Consider the following 16,265-nt stretch of genomic DNA (forward strand, 5'->3'; position numbering starts at 1 on the left):
GAATTTGCAAGGTTTTTTAAATGCTAATTCCTAACTATAACATTTTTGAAACCGTTGGTTTTTTCAGTGAATTTGTACGGTTTTTTATATGCTAATGTTTGTATTATTTAATTAATGATATTTTTGTATTATTTAATTAATGATATTTATTTTTTAATAAAAATAAAATTCCTATATATTCATTTATATATTATCTATCTTTTTTTTTATTTTTAAAAAAATTTCAATTAGGATAAAAAAAAATTTATTATTAATTTTTTTAATTATTTTTTGTCCACTTTTTTTTTTATATAAATTCTTGGGGTGCGCGCTCTGAGCGCGCTCCTAGTACTATTTCGTAAGTTTTTTATGAATTCCGTCGTACGTTATTTACGTACACAAATATACGTCATAGTGCGCGCTGGGAGCGCGCACCCAGTACGTATGTGTGCGTACGTACGTACGCATGCGTGCATGCGTCCTACGCGGTTTACTTCCGCATACGCTAAAATTACGCGCAATAACGGTCGCGTGTACGCGTGTTCAACGTATGCGCGCTAGGTACGCGCATATGACGTATGCACATGCGCTCTTACGCGTTCGCGAATACGTAATCACGAGGTGCGCGCTCGGAGCTTGGAAGCACGTCAACAAATCTATTTCTGCTTTCCTCAGAGACTATGGTATGGGTTCTATATACCACAACAACTTGCGTTACAACATGCAAGACATTTATAGAGGAGATGGTGTACACTTCACTGATGAAGGCAACAGAGTCTTCCTCTTGAACTTTAGACTCTGCATCGGTACTTACTTGTAGGTACCAAAAAACAAACAAACACAAGGGCTCTTTTTAGAGCCACCTTATATCTAAACACTTAAATGCGATTTTTTTTTGATTTTTTTTAATAAAGTTTTTTTTCGGGTGCGCGCTGGGTGCGCGCACTCGGCGATATTTTTTAACAAAATATAAATTTTTTTTTTGCCCTACAAGGTCCTACTGTGACCCCCTTACAATGCCTACTGGGTCAATTTCTCCCCACTCTGCCCCCTTTTCAAGTTCTCCCCCTTTGTTTATCACCCCCTCTTTATGCGATAGACAAAATGGCGGCCGCCGCTTCCTGATTTCCACCGATTCGAATGTTTACTAAGATCTAACAACCAATCAGAATTGCGCTCGCGCACGGCAGGGTGCGCGCACCCAGCGCGCACGCTGCGCGCTTACAGATATATATATTGATTTAAATACTATTTTCTCAGGAAATACTGAACAGATTTACACCAGACCTGCAAAAGGCACTTCATGGACCTTATGGCTACCTCTCTGCCAAATTTCACATAATTCTGTTCAGCCGTTCGGGCTGTAGCTGTGTCTAAAGGTCCTATGGAAAAATGCATGGGGAAAACGCGTTTTGGGACCCCCCTTTTTTCTCGGCCCCCGCTTGCCGAATCAACCCGAGACTTTCAGGGTAGGAGCGGAGCGTAGCGCCCCACCTATTTTGAAAATTGAGGATTCGTGGACCGGCGCCAAAGTTATTCAAAATAGAATGTTGCGGATTTCCTATGGAAACGTGGTCCTAACTATAACTACCTACTGGCGACTGCCAGTAGGTAATATATATATATATATATATATATATATATATATATATATATATATATATATATATACACATACACATACACACACAGGATTGCGGAGTCCAACTGCTATGAGTTTAACACTATTTACAGATGCATCGATAAGGACATTTCACAAACACAAATAGCAATGCATATGAAGGGTCACAACCTGGAAGGAAGTGCAATTGTTATAACAGAGCAGACTTTGCGGTGATATGAAATAACGATTGTAAGAAATAGCAACACCTTCATATAGCACATTGACAAAACAGTACTTGAGACAAAAATACAATTGCATTAATTCACCAGCAGCACAGCATGAAACATAAAAAGGTACCTTGCATCAATTTCAATACCACAACAACAAGCAAGCATTGGCATAGCCAATAGGTCTAGCTTTTGGGACCTTATAAGTATTTAGTTATGCAGCGCAATATCATTGGTGCAAAAACATCAACTGTTGCATGGCTAAACACTTATAAGGTCCCATGGGCGAGACCTATTGGCAATGCCAATGCTTGTTTTTAATGCACACAAGAATAAATGAGTCGCTGACTTTTAGTCTTCCACAGGCCTATACTTTTTTTAATCAAGCAAAAGTACTATGCATAAGCAGTCTACTTGTGCATGACCACTTTATAAGAGACAGTAGTAGATTTAATAAGGATGTGCTACAACTAATAATAAATATTTTGTTCTCGGCCGGAGGTTTAAGTGAGCTGATGATCATGAAACAGAAGCGCTAAGGGTGGCAATACCCACTAACAAACCTCTGCTTCTGGGTGGCTTCACAGGAAACAGGAATAACAGCTGATAAAAATGTTTAAAAGGTCAAGTACAAACAAACATGAAATATCACTACGTGCCTCGGGTCTAGGCACGTTGAGCTTCCTTTGAATGGCCGATGCTTCCAAAAACAACAAAGCGAGATGTCCCGTTTACCCGGTTTGGATTCAACGCCGAAGGGAGATGCGTTGCAGCGCCCCTAGTGCCACAGCCTGGTGGTGGCACGCGCCGATGACATGTGGCTGGGCATGTAGCATTGTGACTCTTGTACTGAGGCGTGCGCAAGTGTGTGCCTGACGCACGATAATTAGGACAGGCTGCCGATTAGAATGGCGGATCGCTTTCAAACAAGCCCAGCGAGTGTGCCACTGAACCAGACCAGGAAAGAGTTGTGGTTAATCGAAGAGGCCAAGAGTAGACACAGATTGCCCTTCCCTGCTTTTCTTTCCGTAAGTTGTCCAATCATTTCCCGTGCCTTTGTTTCTTAAAAGATGGGGGATACAACAGAAGCCAGAGACGGAAGAAAAGATAGGGGTTAGGAAGAGAGGGGTAAAATTGGTTATAGATCTAGGAATAAGGGAAATGAAAACAAGGGACTGAATGAGCAGAGAATGGTATATGTGCATAAAAGGTGGAAAAAAGAAATATTCGCAAACTGGAGGGCGAAAAATAAAAGAGAAACGGGTGTGAAAAAGGCAAGAATTAAATCTAGTAAAACAGCAACCTCAGAGAAAAATAAATATGAGAGATGGAGATGAGAAAATCGCAAGTGAAAATATACAGCGGAGACAGAAGAGAACAAAACGGCAAAAGTGAAAGCAGGGGTGCAGGTGCACGTGACAGCAAACACGCAAGCGGCAAAAGTGAAAGTAATCAGGGTCCAGATGGTGCCTCGCTCGCTGAACGCTTGCAGCTGCGCACGCGTAACAGCAGGCTGGTGGCCGGCTGCCTCTGGGTAACACTTTCAAAACCTGCTTACTAAATGTCTGTGTCCAGTTGAAGGGGTACATATCAAGGAACATCAAGGCTCTCTTTTGGGATAACTTGACATATGGTTACGATATCTTTTTGGCTAAAAAAAAGACTGCCCACTGGAGTTCGTAATTAAAAACTAATTTTACCTGCTTTTTCCGACCTTGTTACAGAATCAGTCCAGTCATATAATGAATGCCTTCACTACTAGGGCCAAAATGGATTGCGAGACTAAGGGTTGCACAATCAAGCACAATATGATTTGGAAACAAGTGGCAAAGCTGAAAGATTGCCTGCCACGGGCTCATGTAATACAAACATTGAGTCGCCAACATGTTGGCGTTCCCACTGAAGTGAATTCCATGGCTGATGGAGCCGCTATGGCTACAGTTCGTAGTGCTGCAGTTGCTGCGATCACTCGTTCTAGTATGAGAATAGGCTGACATTATGGTGGCTGTCAATGCCGCGCGCAACGACCCATCTGCCGAAAGGCTTTCCACTCAAGTACTCCTACAAGTCAGATGCACAAAACATAACATATGCTCACATTCAAGGAGTGGGGAGATAGAGTAATAGCTAACAATGATCACAGATTAGGGTTAATACTGGCTGCCCACAAGGGTCTGGGTTCAGTAAATAGGGATTGCTGCTACAGTCTCATTATTGAAGTAGCGCTATTGTTGGCCTGGTCTTACTAAACAGACCAAGAACTTTGTCCTCAAATGTGACATCTGCCAGCAGATGGAGGGCTCAACCATAGCACGTCCACCGAGACATCTCTATGGATTGCAAACAAGCCTCTTGCTTTTGTCTATTTGGATAACAGAAGCCCCATACAATCTGACTGGCTTACAAGTGCAACTTGGTGGCAGTGGATTCATGCCTCAGATATCTGTGGGTATGGCCACAGCGGTTGACTGATGCCTGAACTTTTATCAAAGACTTGCAAGTCTTCATCGGGACATATGCAATTGACACTACATTCCAACCGAGGTCTGAAGTTTAGCTCTTGGTCTTACGAAGAGGTCATGGGAAGTTTAGGTGTGACCTTGTGGTACTCCTCTCCCTATCACCCTGAGGGAAATTCAGTAGTCTAGAGGAAAAACTGGGACTTAAAGCAGTCTTTAACAGAAAGGATACTAGGCTCGGGTCGCAGATGGATCCATCACTGATATGGGGTCCAGAGGACATAACAATATGCCAAGAACAACCCGGGTGGACAGGCTCCATATGAAATCCTGTTTGGAGTGAGTGTGGGGGTCCTAGACCTCAATGTCAGCACAGTGGAAGCAGACACACCGTTTGACATCAATGAAAGTTAGGCTGTTTTACCAGAACTAAATGAATTACGGGACGAACAAAGCAACGTCCAAGTAAAACACACCACCACTGGTGAAGTGAAGGCTGTCACCGCATGACCTGGCTGCATACCGAAGATTGGTGATCTGGTCAGGGAGAAATCGTGGACAAAAAAAATAGCATTTGGGCTGTGTCATAAAGTGCCTGTACCTGTCCTGGCTGTCGAAGTAACAAGAACTGTACTTCTTCCGCCCCTTGCCGGTCAAAGAGACCAAAAGGTTTGGCTCCATTGATCTGATAAAACCACGTTACGTGGCCGATTCTTAACAGTAAGCCACATGGGCTCCTGGGTAGCCATCGCTCTCCTCTAACTATCACACAGGAGGTTCAGATGGAAGCTTCAATACCTAAAGAGACCTCTCCAACGAGAAACAGTAAACAACAATGAAGTATTGCTTCTCCCTGTTGCAGCAACAACCACTGTACAATCAACTAGTACAGAAACCCAAATTTCAATAAGATATACACCATTATGCCACAGACTGAGTCTATCTCCTGACTCTACAAAACCTATTGAGCTGCCAAAAAATAGACCGAACAGTGTCTGGTTACTGTGTGGATTACGACTTCTCATCAGATTCAAGTGAACCTGAGACAGCGTTGCTGCCGCCTCTTCCCTTCAAGCTACAAGTATGTGCTCTCTATATTTGGCTGAAAGACATACGTTGTTACTCCATGCTTACATCTTTGGATTACAATTAGATTACTAGTCCTGGTCCTCTGGGTTGGTTTGGTGTCTTTTTCCTACTTCTAAATGGACATTATCTCCCAGAACGCTATGCAGTACAACTTGTGAACTTGGTATTGAAACCACATGCATCATCTCACCGTGAACAAAGAGACCTGTGTCTGGTAAACTTTACATTGGTTCTAATTCACAGAGGAATAGTGTGGGAAAGGGGATCATATGATGTGTATGGCCCTTCTGAACGTTTGCAAATTCCATATTTGTTTAAAATTTCTTTGAATTATATCACCTCCTCTAGTACTTTCACTTATGATTGGGACATTGATACAGAGCATAATTTGCTAGAAGCTCTAGAGCAATCACCTGTGTCGTCTTCTGATGAATTGTATGAAGGTACATCTATTTATGTGGATATGTTCTATTAACATTATGGACACCACTTTTTGCATAAAACCAGTGTACCACGTGCCATTTATAATTTCACCCAATGGGAACACTGCCCAACACCACCAAAAGGTAGTTCAAAAACATTTCTACAGAACTTTGCTTATTTTTCTATTTTTGACACATCAGACAGCTTCACATTTGTACAGGTTTGCACCTACATCTGCAAAGTAAAATATGTTAACAAACACCAAGCTGATATACTCTGCTTCTTTTCTTTCCCAGCTGTCTGTACAGGGTTTCAACTTTTGGAAAGACGCAACAAATACAAAGTCTGTTTGGGGGACAAAAGATTGGCAGGTTCAGGGAACTGATGCCTTGTTTAGAGCATGATAAATACCACACCAAATTATTTTATGGCAAGACTCGGAGGCTAATATTATGCACCACCTTTATTGCCATCACTCCAACAGCTCCTTTGAAGAACAAAGAACTTTAGAATTCGGACTAAAGAAAATCACAGAACACCCAACACACAGCCTTTTTTTGCTGCTGCTGCTCCTACAGATAAGTAACTGTGTGGAGAGCGTGAGGAAATTCATGAGTAATTTTAGGGAATATATAATTTGAAAACACTTTTGTATAGATGTAGTTGTTTCTATTTCTGGAAGTAAGATTTGTTTGGAAGAGGTATGTTATTTTCAAGTGAAATTCTTTACATACAGGACGGCTTTTGGGGTTATGTTCCATTAAGGGTTTATAACAGTGACTGTAGCGTAAAATTCATAGCTGGGACAGAGTTGCAAGGAACGAAAAATATTTGATTCTTAATTAGAGGCCTGGGGCCGTTGGTTGTCAGTTACCTCAATGGCCTCCACACGCAACAGGCTTTAGAGGCCATCTGCGAGAGTAGAGGCGTGTGCCATGTCAATAGTGTTTCACTCCTGTGGCGGCTTTGTCTCGGTCGCGTTAAGGGAAGGTCTCGTCCGCAGGTCATCTTTCGGTCCTTTGAAGGATGGCACTTGAATTGGGCTTGCGTGCCTGGATGGAATCAATTTAACTAAACAAAGTTAATAAATTGTTTGAACCAGGACTCATGCTATTTTTGGTCACACCGAGGTCAGGTATTTCCAGACTTTGAGCACATCGATGGTGGAAATAAACAAAGGAGTTTCATTTTTCTCCCAATCTCGATGGCCCTTTCAATAGATTTTGTGATTTAAAACTCATTATTGAGGTGTGTCGTTCAGGAATATCGATTTACCGACAGTTGATTTAGGACTAGAGGGTTGAGGTCTGTCAGTTGAAATAGTGACAGTTGAAGGAAGGTCGAATAGTTGTGGATCAAGAGTGGTTGGATCTTGGAATTGAAAATACATTTTTATTGGTTTTGATTATTAGAGTAGAAGAAGGTTTTATGATGACTGAAGAAAGAACTCAGAGGAAGCTCAGTTGGAGGACAAGCTGAAGAAAGCTATGGAAAAAGATGTCTGAGGATTTTAGTTTGCATATGGAGAGAAGATTAGAGGCAAAAACGGTTAGACCTAAGGCAGTTTCAGAAGAAGAAAACTTTTGGTCAGCTGGGGAAGATAAGAGGAAAGGTTTTTGGCACTAAAAGAGAGCAAGGGGGAAAAGCCAGAGGGCCCGACGGGATCCCTATTGATCTGTTTAAATCTAAGATCGAGCTCTGGGGCCCTATCCTCACTTTGATTTTTAACTAGCTGGCCCGAGTCGCTTATTGTCCCGATTTTTAACAAGGGTGACCGCAACAACCCAGTACATTACAGGCCCATTTCTGTTTTGGATTGTCTGGTTAAGGTTGCTGGCCGCGTGCTTTTAGGACACCTACAGGATTGGGCAGAAACAAATATCCTCCTCTCTGACCTACAGTATGGGTTTAGGGCAAGGAGCGGAACTGTAGAGCAGGCAATTAATTTAGATTTATTAATCAGTAAATATGTACACATGAAAGGCGGCAATTTGTTTAGTTTTTGTTGATTTATCTTCCGCATATGATTTGGTATCACATGATAAGTTATGGGCAATTATGACCAACAAGGGTGCGGATGACAATTGTGAACTTCCTTAGAGATCTGTACGTCCACGGCAGAGTACGTTATGGCCTCAATGGAACTTTTAGCGAGCCTTTTAAAATAGGAAGAGTGGTGCGTCAGGGCCCACTTCTTATTTAACCTCTACATTAACAGCATTGGGGAAACTTTGGCAAGTAAATGTGCGGATTTACCCCAGGTAGGACACCGGCCTATAACGGCATTATTTTATGCAGACCATGCGGTGTTAATGCCCCGTACCCCCATTACCCTGCAGCGCCTGGTGGATGAATTTGCGCTGTACATGCAAAACCTTGGGCTAAATATCAACTTAAGCAAAACCTTCGCCATGAAGATTGGGAAGAAGGCCACTCGTTGCCGTAACATTATTATTGAGGGTGCCACCATACAGTTTACAGAGTTTTTCATATTTGGGCATTGTTTTTAATCAATCAGGGTATTGACACTTAAGTTTTGCCAGAAAGCTTGGCTTTAACCATCCAAAGGAGATGATGACAATTTACAATGCTAAGTGCAGATCCTCCTCTATGTACGGGGCTGAGCTATGGGCACATGGAAAGATTGATGTCTTACAGCTTGAAGAAAATATTTTCTCAGGTCTCTCCTTGCTCTCCCGAAAAGCAGCCCAACGTATGTGTGTCATTCCAAACTAGGTGCCCCCTACATAGCAGACCTGATTAGAATTCAGCCAGTCCTGTTATGGCATAAAATATGGTCATCTGTACATACTACTTTTAATTGAGCCATAATTGCAGATTGCCAAAAATCCCCAAATGTTTTTAATATCCCGTGGATCAAATATGTGTACAACTTTGTAATAAATCTTGGTCATCCTGAATATTTTACTTGTCCCGAGAGCCTGGCCAATGTACAGATAAAATCCTTGAAATTTAAGTATATTTCATTACTGGAAGAAATCAGATTAGCATTGGAAATCTGTAAATCAACCATCCTGAGGAATCAAATGATCCTGACTAGTTTTCAAATGCCACCTTATCTAGCTAACATCTATAATCCTTGTCATAGGTTTGTGCTTACCTGTTTCCGGCAGGATACTTTCCATCATTTAATCAGCTCTCCTATTGTTAACAACTGATCACTTAACCTGGGGAATTGCACGTGTGATGACATTTCACCTCAGAACACCATACATACCGTGCTTTTCTGTAAACACTTCTCAAGGTTGACATAGAAATTCATTAAACCCTTGCTATTCGAGTTGGGTTTTAGACTTTGTCGCCCAACGTATATTTAACTGCAAATGTTACCAAATATTTTTACCTGTATAGTAATATCACGTTTTTTGTTGACCGTCATCACCTATAGGAAGCAGTTGTAAATAGTAAACATATGATTGGGCTGTGATGTCAGTTTTTTTTATTTTGAGCTTCTTACTTTTTATATGGAAGAATTTTGCACTTTGTTTTAAATTGTATCTTGGTCTTTTTAAAGTTTCTATTTTCATGGATGAAATATGTAGCTGGTATGATTCACTGTGTGATTTAGAATAAAGCTTACTTTGAGTACGAGGAAAGGTAAGGTGGCCAAAAGAGAAAGCACCACATGTCTGGGTCAATCAACCCCCCTGGGGCATCGGCGATTTGATGAGGATCCTCTCCTGTGGCTCCGATTGTCCGCCATCTTGGGACCAGGCACAACCCTGATCTTGACCAGGACTGTCCGGGAGAGGCGAATGGCACAACGGGCCCTGGCACTGGACCCTGTGGCGGTGAGTGACGCTGCTGTGTGGCTGGTGGAGAGAGGAGGGATCGGTATTGACGCTATTGAGGGCTTAACGCGTGCCCTGCAGAGGCAGCCTGATCCCAAGATGGCGGCGCCGGGAGCTCCAGGCGGTCTGCAGCAATGTTACAGACCGCAGATCGGGAGCGGCGATTGTCCAGCACTCGCTCCCCTTGACAGGATATTCTGCACACTACCCCCAGAGCCTGGACCCGGAGATCTCATTAGCGGCGGGGGATCGGAACCGGCCGAGGTCCTCGACAGTAGTGAGCAGGGAGCCCACGGAGAGCGCTGGCTTGTGGCATGCCAAAGGGGGAAGAACACGGGGAGCCCAGGACTTAACCGTGTTGCTGAGAGGCCCTGGGAGACATGCGAAACCCCCCACTAGAGTGGAAGGTGGAACGAGGCACAAGGTCATCCAGCGTTCAGAGGGGGCGGAGAAGCGTATCGAACTGCCTGGGGCACAAGTTATGAAACACACCGGAAGCTGAGATCTGCGGATCTGGGGCTTTGACTCTTGCCCAAGCCGTATACACAGATAAGAGGCTAGCAAACCAGACGCTGTTGCTGGGTGAAGATTAGGGGGTAACGCTGCATTGCTGCCCGATTGCTGAACCTTAAGCAGGGAGGACAAAGGAGGGAAAGCGAAACCCACAAGACCACAATAGCGATGAACCCGCCGTCACACATGCAGTAAGGGCATCACAGCAAGCCTCCATTACTGAACCCTCCTACCCGAGACCTCCTGACATATGCAACCACACCCGTGACGCACGGATAAGAGCAGTAAGTGGGGACAATGGCAGGGGCAGCAAGAGGTGTGCACCGCAGGCCTCCTACCAGCAGTGGCAACCACTGCTGCGTATCGGTTTACCCTCCACATGTTCACAGGTGACAGACGGCGTGCAAGGTAATTAACGTGCAGTAGGGAAGGAGCAACCACAAGTCTGGGGCCCTGAAGGGACAATAAGGGCAGATAAATCCTCTCCCAACGGGTGAACCGACGAAAGTTGTCCTCTAGACTCTTAAGGTATTTGGGGGTAGTTCTGTCTGAGTTAGGAGTGAGATGCACTCCTTGCCCCATTTCTTCACAGCTGTGCAGCACTTAGTGACAACTGCAACGTTTAGATTTGCGCAAGTACGCACCCTGGTCTTTCGCTGCATTGGCAGCAGCCCCGACATTCTGGACACAGGGCATTTGAGCCCCCTTGGGATGGCCAATTGACCAGAGGGACCAGGAGGTTTGTAGGGCACCAGGCCCTAATGTGTATTTGTGGTGCTAGGAAATGTATTTCATGTAGTTTGATTTTCGGACCCGGTTCTGGCTACCTCTAAATTTGTTTCTATGTTCGACCCTGTGCTTTATGCCCCTAATGTTGGAGATACTTAGGAGGTAAGTGTCCAATATTAGACTGTTGAGATTTTGGGCGTACTATGCGTTTGGGGCCTATTGTGATGCTGTGCATAATGTGGTTTATGTCACAGGATGATAAGTACAGTGATTTTCCTCTTACACCACTCCATCTTCAGTCCTATCTTGTTGAATCAGTCCTGTTCTGATCTAACAACCTGTTCCTAATCGTCTTCACTTTCCTGACTCCACAATAGCTCAGATCCCTTCACCCGACGTCTGGATTATGTGCCCCCTTCTTGTCCTCATACTTCTTATCACCGCTTTCCTAGTAACACCCTTCTCATATCCCCACCACCCTCCTCCTCCACAATTTTCCAACATGGCCACTACTCGAATTAAGTCTGGAATTAATTGCTACAAAATCATTTACCCTTCTAACCTGACTAAAGCTGCAGCAAAACGTTTCAAGCATAACACCATTGAATGTTTCCCTGATTCCCTTTTTGTTGATCAGTTTTACAATGGTCGTTATGGGAGGCTCAAAAACGATAATTTTTTTCACGCATGACATACCCTCTTGGTCTACCAGCTTTTACAACTCCCTTAACGTCACCTCCTCCTCCTCTATCCCTTATGGGAAACATCTAAAAATTTCCCCCTCTGCGGGTTTTAACAGCTCCCTCACTATCTCACTCTATAATAACGGTACTATCATGATCCAAGCCAAAGACACCCGTCTCTCTCCCTCTTTGACCACCTCTTCCCTTTCCTACTCCCCTCCTCTGCGACCGGGCTATCCCTTGACTCTTCACCTAGCTCCACCAATTACTCCCTTTCTCCTCCTCTGACCCCCCCACTCTCCAATAGGCTGCACCCTTGGGAGGCACAGGTCGACCCTCTTCTCTCCCCTCTGCCCTCCCCTCCTCACAGTTTGCCCCCCCCTCTTCACTTCAGCCTTAACTCAAGCTAACACGCTCCTCGTCCATTCTGCACCGTCCCGGCACTCCATTCTCATCTCCTCCCCCCTATCCCTACCGGCCACCCTCCTCCTTAGACCACCTCTCCTCCAGCCCTCTCCCCTTGTTAACTTTCCTTACGTTCCCCTTATTCCCTCCTCCTCTCTGCTTTTCCTCCCCCTCCTCCCCTCACTATGTACCCCGATTTCCCCACAAATACATTCCATCTCTCTCCTTCCCCACATTCCTCCAGCAATGCTGTGCCACCCCTTTTCCCCCCCCCTGGTAACCCATTCCCTCCCTTGGACCGAGCAGAACCACTTCCTTTCTTCAACTTCCCCATCTCCCAATCCCCCCCACTCTGCCTGATACCCGCTCCCTCACAGCCACCTCACCTAGCTGCCGGGACCTCTCCAACCCCCTCCCCTCTCTTCCTCCCAAACCTCCTTCATCCCTATGACTCCACACACTCCTCCCCTCTCCTTCCGCCCCACCGCCCCACTCCTCTCCTATCGCCCCCTAATTTTGTCCTCAATTCATATCCTTCTTGCAACGCCAACAACGACAACTCTCCTCTCACCCCTGGTGCACCAACTCCTGCTCTCTTCCAAAACCTTTCCCCACCTCTGAACCCTATTCCCCTACTCCCCTCCCGTTCCCCCACCTCTCCCTGCCTTACACCGCCAAGTCCACCCCCTCCTGTTTCCATCGAGCCACCCAACATGCTGTGCTCTGCCTTACTCTCTCTGGAAAATAAGCTAGGCTCTCTAATCACCTCCATCTCCCAACTTGAAGCTACCATTTTAGTTTTAAGCTCCAAGATCTCGACTTTTCCATACACCTCAATTCCTTTGGAAAACACTCACCCTCCCACAAAATGCACCTCGCCCCCACACCCCATAATAGCTAAGCATAGCCTGTCGTCTGCAAATTTCCTTCCTAAGCTCTACTCGACTCCATTCAAAACTGGATGTTAACTCATCAACTGATCCTGAATCCCTCCAAAACTGAATTCCTCCTCCTCCTCCTCACTTTCTCCTCCCCCAGTGCAATCATGGATGGATCAGATTAACCTACTGAACAATAAACCCGTCAATGTCGAGAGCGCAAAATCCCTTGGTGTCATAGTCGACAAAAAACAATCTACTCTCCCACATCGATTCCATTGCAAAGTCTGCTCGATACCAACTGCGCCTTCTTTGGGGGATTCGTCGCTTCTTCCCGGAGCACGACCTTAAAACCCTGGTCCAATCGCTGGTTCTCTCCAGATTGGACTACTGCAATTCTCTTCTTACTTGCCTCCCCAAATCCCACCTGTCCCCCTTAGAGTCTGTTCTCCATTCAAGAGCTTGTTTCATATATGGGGCCAAAAGGAGCGACCACATCACATCCATTTTATCCACCCTCCGTTGGCTTCCCATGGAGGCAAGATCTATCTACAAGACTGCCTGTATCACCCACATAGCCTTGCACTCCTACTCCCCTCACTACCTGGCGAATAAACAAACTCTCTGGAGGCTCCAGACCATCACGTAATGCAGAAAATGTATTGCTTGAATCTCCCACTTTCAAGAAGGAAAGATCGATGGCCCAATCCTTTTTAGGCAACGTGGTGAGAATCTGGAACTCACTTCCGCCTCAGCTCCGGACCACCACTTCTTCCCAGACCTTCAAAACTGACCTCAAAGCTCTCCTCCTTCAAGACACTTCCAAATTTAATTCACGCCCTCTATTATCCGAAGGAATTCCTTCCATTATAGAAAATTCTGTTCTCCATGCCTATAGAAGTGCCTTCCCAGTGTGTTTTTGCGTTTTGAGTGTCTGCCATTTAGTGCAGTATTATACCTCTACTTGTACTTTGTACTCTTTTGTAACATGCACACGTCACCTCTCCTTTTGCAACGTATCGTTTGCTACCTCTTGTGCATGTATCAAAATCAAACAAAATACAACAGCCACCACTGCCTCATGTAACGTAACCTCCGTTTTAGTGTTTTGAGTGTCTGCCATTTATTACAAAAATGTTTTACCTCTACGTGTACTTTGTATGCTCTTGTAACCTGCACACGTCACTTTTTCCTTTTGTAACGTATTGTTTGCTACCTCTTGTATTTTGTTTGCTCTAGGATACTTGCACAATTGTCACTACTGTCTCATGTAACGTACCGTTTGATTCTGTAACCTGCTCACTTGTAATGTTTCTCCTTATGTATCATTACTGTTCCTAGTGTGATGCGCTCTGACACCTTCGGGTAAAGTCCGCGCTATATAAAACAGCATCAAATAAAATAAATAAAACATGCTAGGAGCTTATGAGATGGGGCCGCTGTGAGGGAATGACCCGCACTCCCTCCCCTGGACGGTCACTGCCGGAGCTCTGTCCGCGCACCACACATTGGATTGGTTTCTGACCTGCTCCCGTGGCCTCCCTGCGGCCCCCGGTGCTGCGGTCCCCGGTACAGCGGGCGGTGCCTCGACCCCCGGACAGCTCGTGAAGGAGCGCGAAGTGTCTGCGTGGAGAGCCGGGATCGGCCTCAATCAGCAGCACCCATCTTGGTGAACGCCCGGAAGTGAGGACACGGCTGTGGCGGCCATGTTTGTGACGGGAATCAAGAAACTTACCTGACAGTGACCCCGCCATTTTTGTGAAGGTAAATACTCGCTAGCCAATCAGTAACAAGTGATGGCGCGGTGCGCTCTCTGAAGCCCCTCCCAGAGGCGCCGGACAAACGGAACGTGCATTTCCGGCGCGATTGTCCAGCCCTGGTGGACCTGAGGTGCCTGACTTCCGGGAACGCAGTTTCCGGCCCTCAGAGACATGGCCGTTGCTTTCCTTCCGGTAACGGTTCCCGCGCCGCCCCGGCCGCTGGTCCCGGAGGCTGCTCGGTCGTAGCCGCCGGTGCCTGCCTGGAGCCGCCCCGGGATAGCTGCACGATTTCTGCCCGCGCCCCGCTGCTTCCGGGGGCAGGATGTAACCGGTAGAGGCGAGGAGAGGCCACGCCCCGCTCGGAGAGGAGGCCGCGAGCAGGTAGACACGTGTGAGCCTCGGACCCCGGGGGTGAGGGCGGGGTCTGCCTCCTCCGGTGCGCCCCCAGCGGCGCACACGTGACCCGACCCTCGGGCACGGCCGCAGGGTGGAGGGGGCGATGCGAGCGTAGGGATCAATGTGTGTGTGCAGCAGGGGCACAACCCACCGTGTGCAGAAACACAACACACCCACGTGTGCAGGATCACACCCCACCGTGTGCAGCGGCAATGGCCACAACCCACCGTGTGCACAAACACAACACGCGGGTGTGCAGGGGCACAACCAACCGTGTGCAGCAGCAAGAACACAACACACGGTGTGCAGAGACACAACCCGCCGTGTGCAGGAACACAATCCTATGCAGCATCGGAACACAACCCACCGTGTGCATGATCCCAACACACCGTGTGCAGCATCAGCAACACTACCTACCGTGTGCAAGATCGCAACCCACCATGTGCAGCAACAGGAACACAGCCCATCGTGTGCAGGGACACAACCTACCGTGTGCAGGAACACAACCCACTGTGTGCCCAAACACAACACACCATGTGCAGCAGCAGGAACACAACACACCGTGTGCAAGGATTGAACACACCGTGTGCAGTAGCAGGAACACACCCCACCATGTGCAAGAACACAATCCACGTGTACAACAGCAGGGACATAACCCACTGTATGCACGGACACATCTCACCGTGTGCGGTAGCAGGAACACAACCCGTGTGCACAAGCACAACCCACGTGTGCAGGAACACAACCCACCTTGTACAGCAGCAGGGACACATCGTGTGCACGAACACAACATACTTTGTACAGCAGCAGGGACACGCCACCGTGTGCAGAAACAACCCGTCGTGTGCAGGAACACAACCCACTGTGTGCATGGACACAACCCACCTTGTGCAGCAGCAGGAACACAACCCACCGTGTGCACTGACACAACCCACCATGTGCAGGAACACAACCCACCGTGTGCAGCAGCAGGAATACACCCCACTGTGAACACGGACACACCCACCGTGTGCAGACAATGAGCTTCAAAAGCAGTCGTGTCTGCCCCTCACTCGTGTGCTGGACAGATTCTGAACAGGTGTAAATGCATAATAATGCACAGAGGTGCCCTATCCCATTTTATTGTACGCCACCGTGTAGAGTGGGGCAATGTGTTCTGTATGTAACATGCTGCAAGTTGTTGTATTTTGGTAACGAATCATGAACTTTCCACTCGCCAGTGCCTTGGTTTGGGTAATTCCAGGTTCCCTCTTTGGCCTCTTGATTGATGCATTGCATGCAGTTCTTGCTTCTCATTGATCGTATTCTC

At 46.4% G+C, this 16,265-nt stretch overlaps 2 protein-coding genes across 12 annotated transcripts in view; one reads left to right on the forward strand and one right to left on the reverse strand.

Moving 5' to 3' along the window:
* The window catches only part of LOC146863584 (uncharacterized), a 118,608-nt gene extending 104,081 nt beyond the window's left edge, over window positions 1-14,527 (reverse strand). Inside the window, exon 1 of one of the 2 annotated variants that reach the window (XM_085627557.1) lies at window positions 14,326-14,527. The gene's annotated coding sequence lies outside the window, so the exon portion shown is untranslated. The remainder of the gene's footprint in view (window positions 1-14,325) is intronic. The other variant, XM_085627551.1, reaches the window with a different exon arrangement.
* A 172-nt stretch (window positions 14,528-14,699) lies between these two features.
* The window catches only part of LOC146863585 (uncharacterized), a 218,748-nt gene continuing 217,182 nt past the window's right edge, over window positions 14,700-16,265 (forward strand). For all 10 annotated transcript variants that reach the window (XM_085627473.1, XM_085627498.1, XM_085627510.1 and 7 more), the window contains exon 1: window positions 14,700-14,941. The gene's annotated coding sequence lies outside the window, so the exon portion shown is untranslated. The remainder of the gene's footprint in view (window positions 14,942-16,265) is intronic.

This window comes from Triturus cristatus, chromosome 2_1 (assembly GCF_964204655.1).
Source record: "Triturus cristatus chromosome 2_1, aTriCri1.1, whole genome shotgun sequence".
Classification (NCBI taxonomy): domain Eukaryota; kingdom Metazoa; phylum Chordata; class Amphibia; order Caudata; family Salamandridae; genus Triturus; species Triturus cristatus.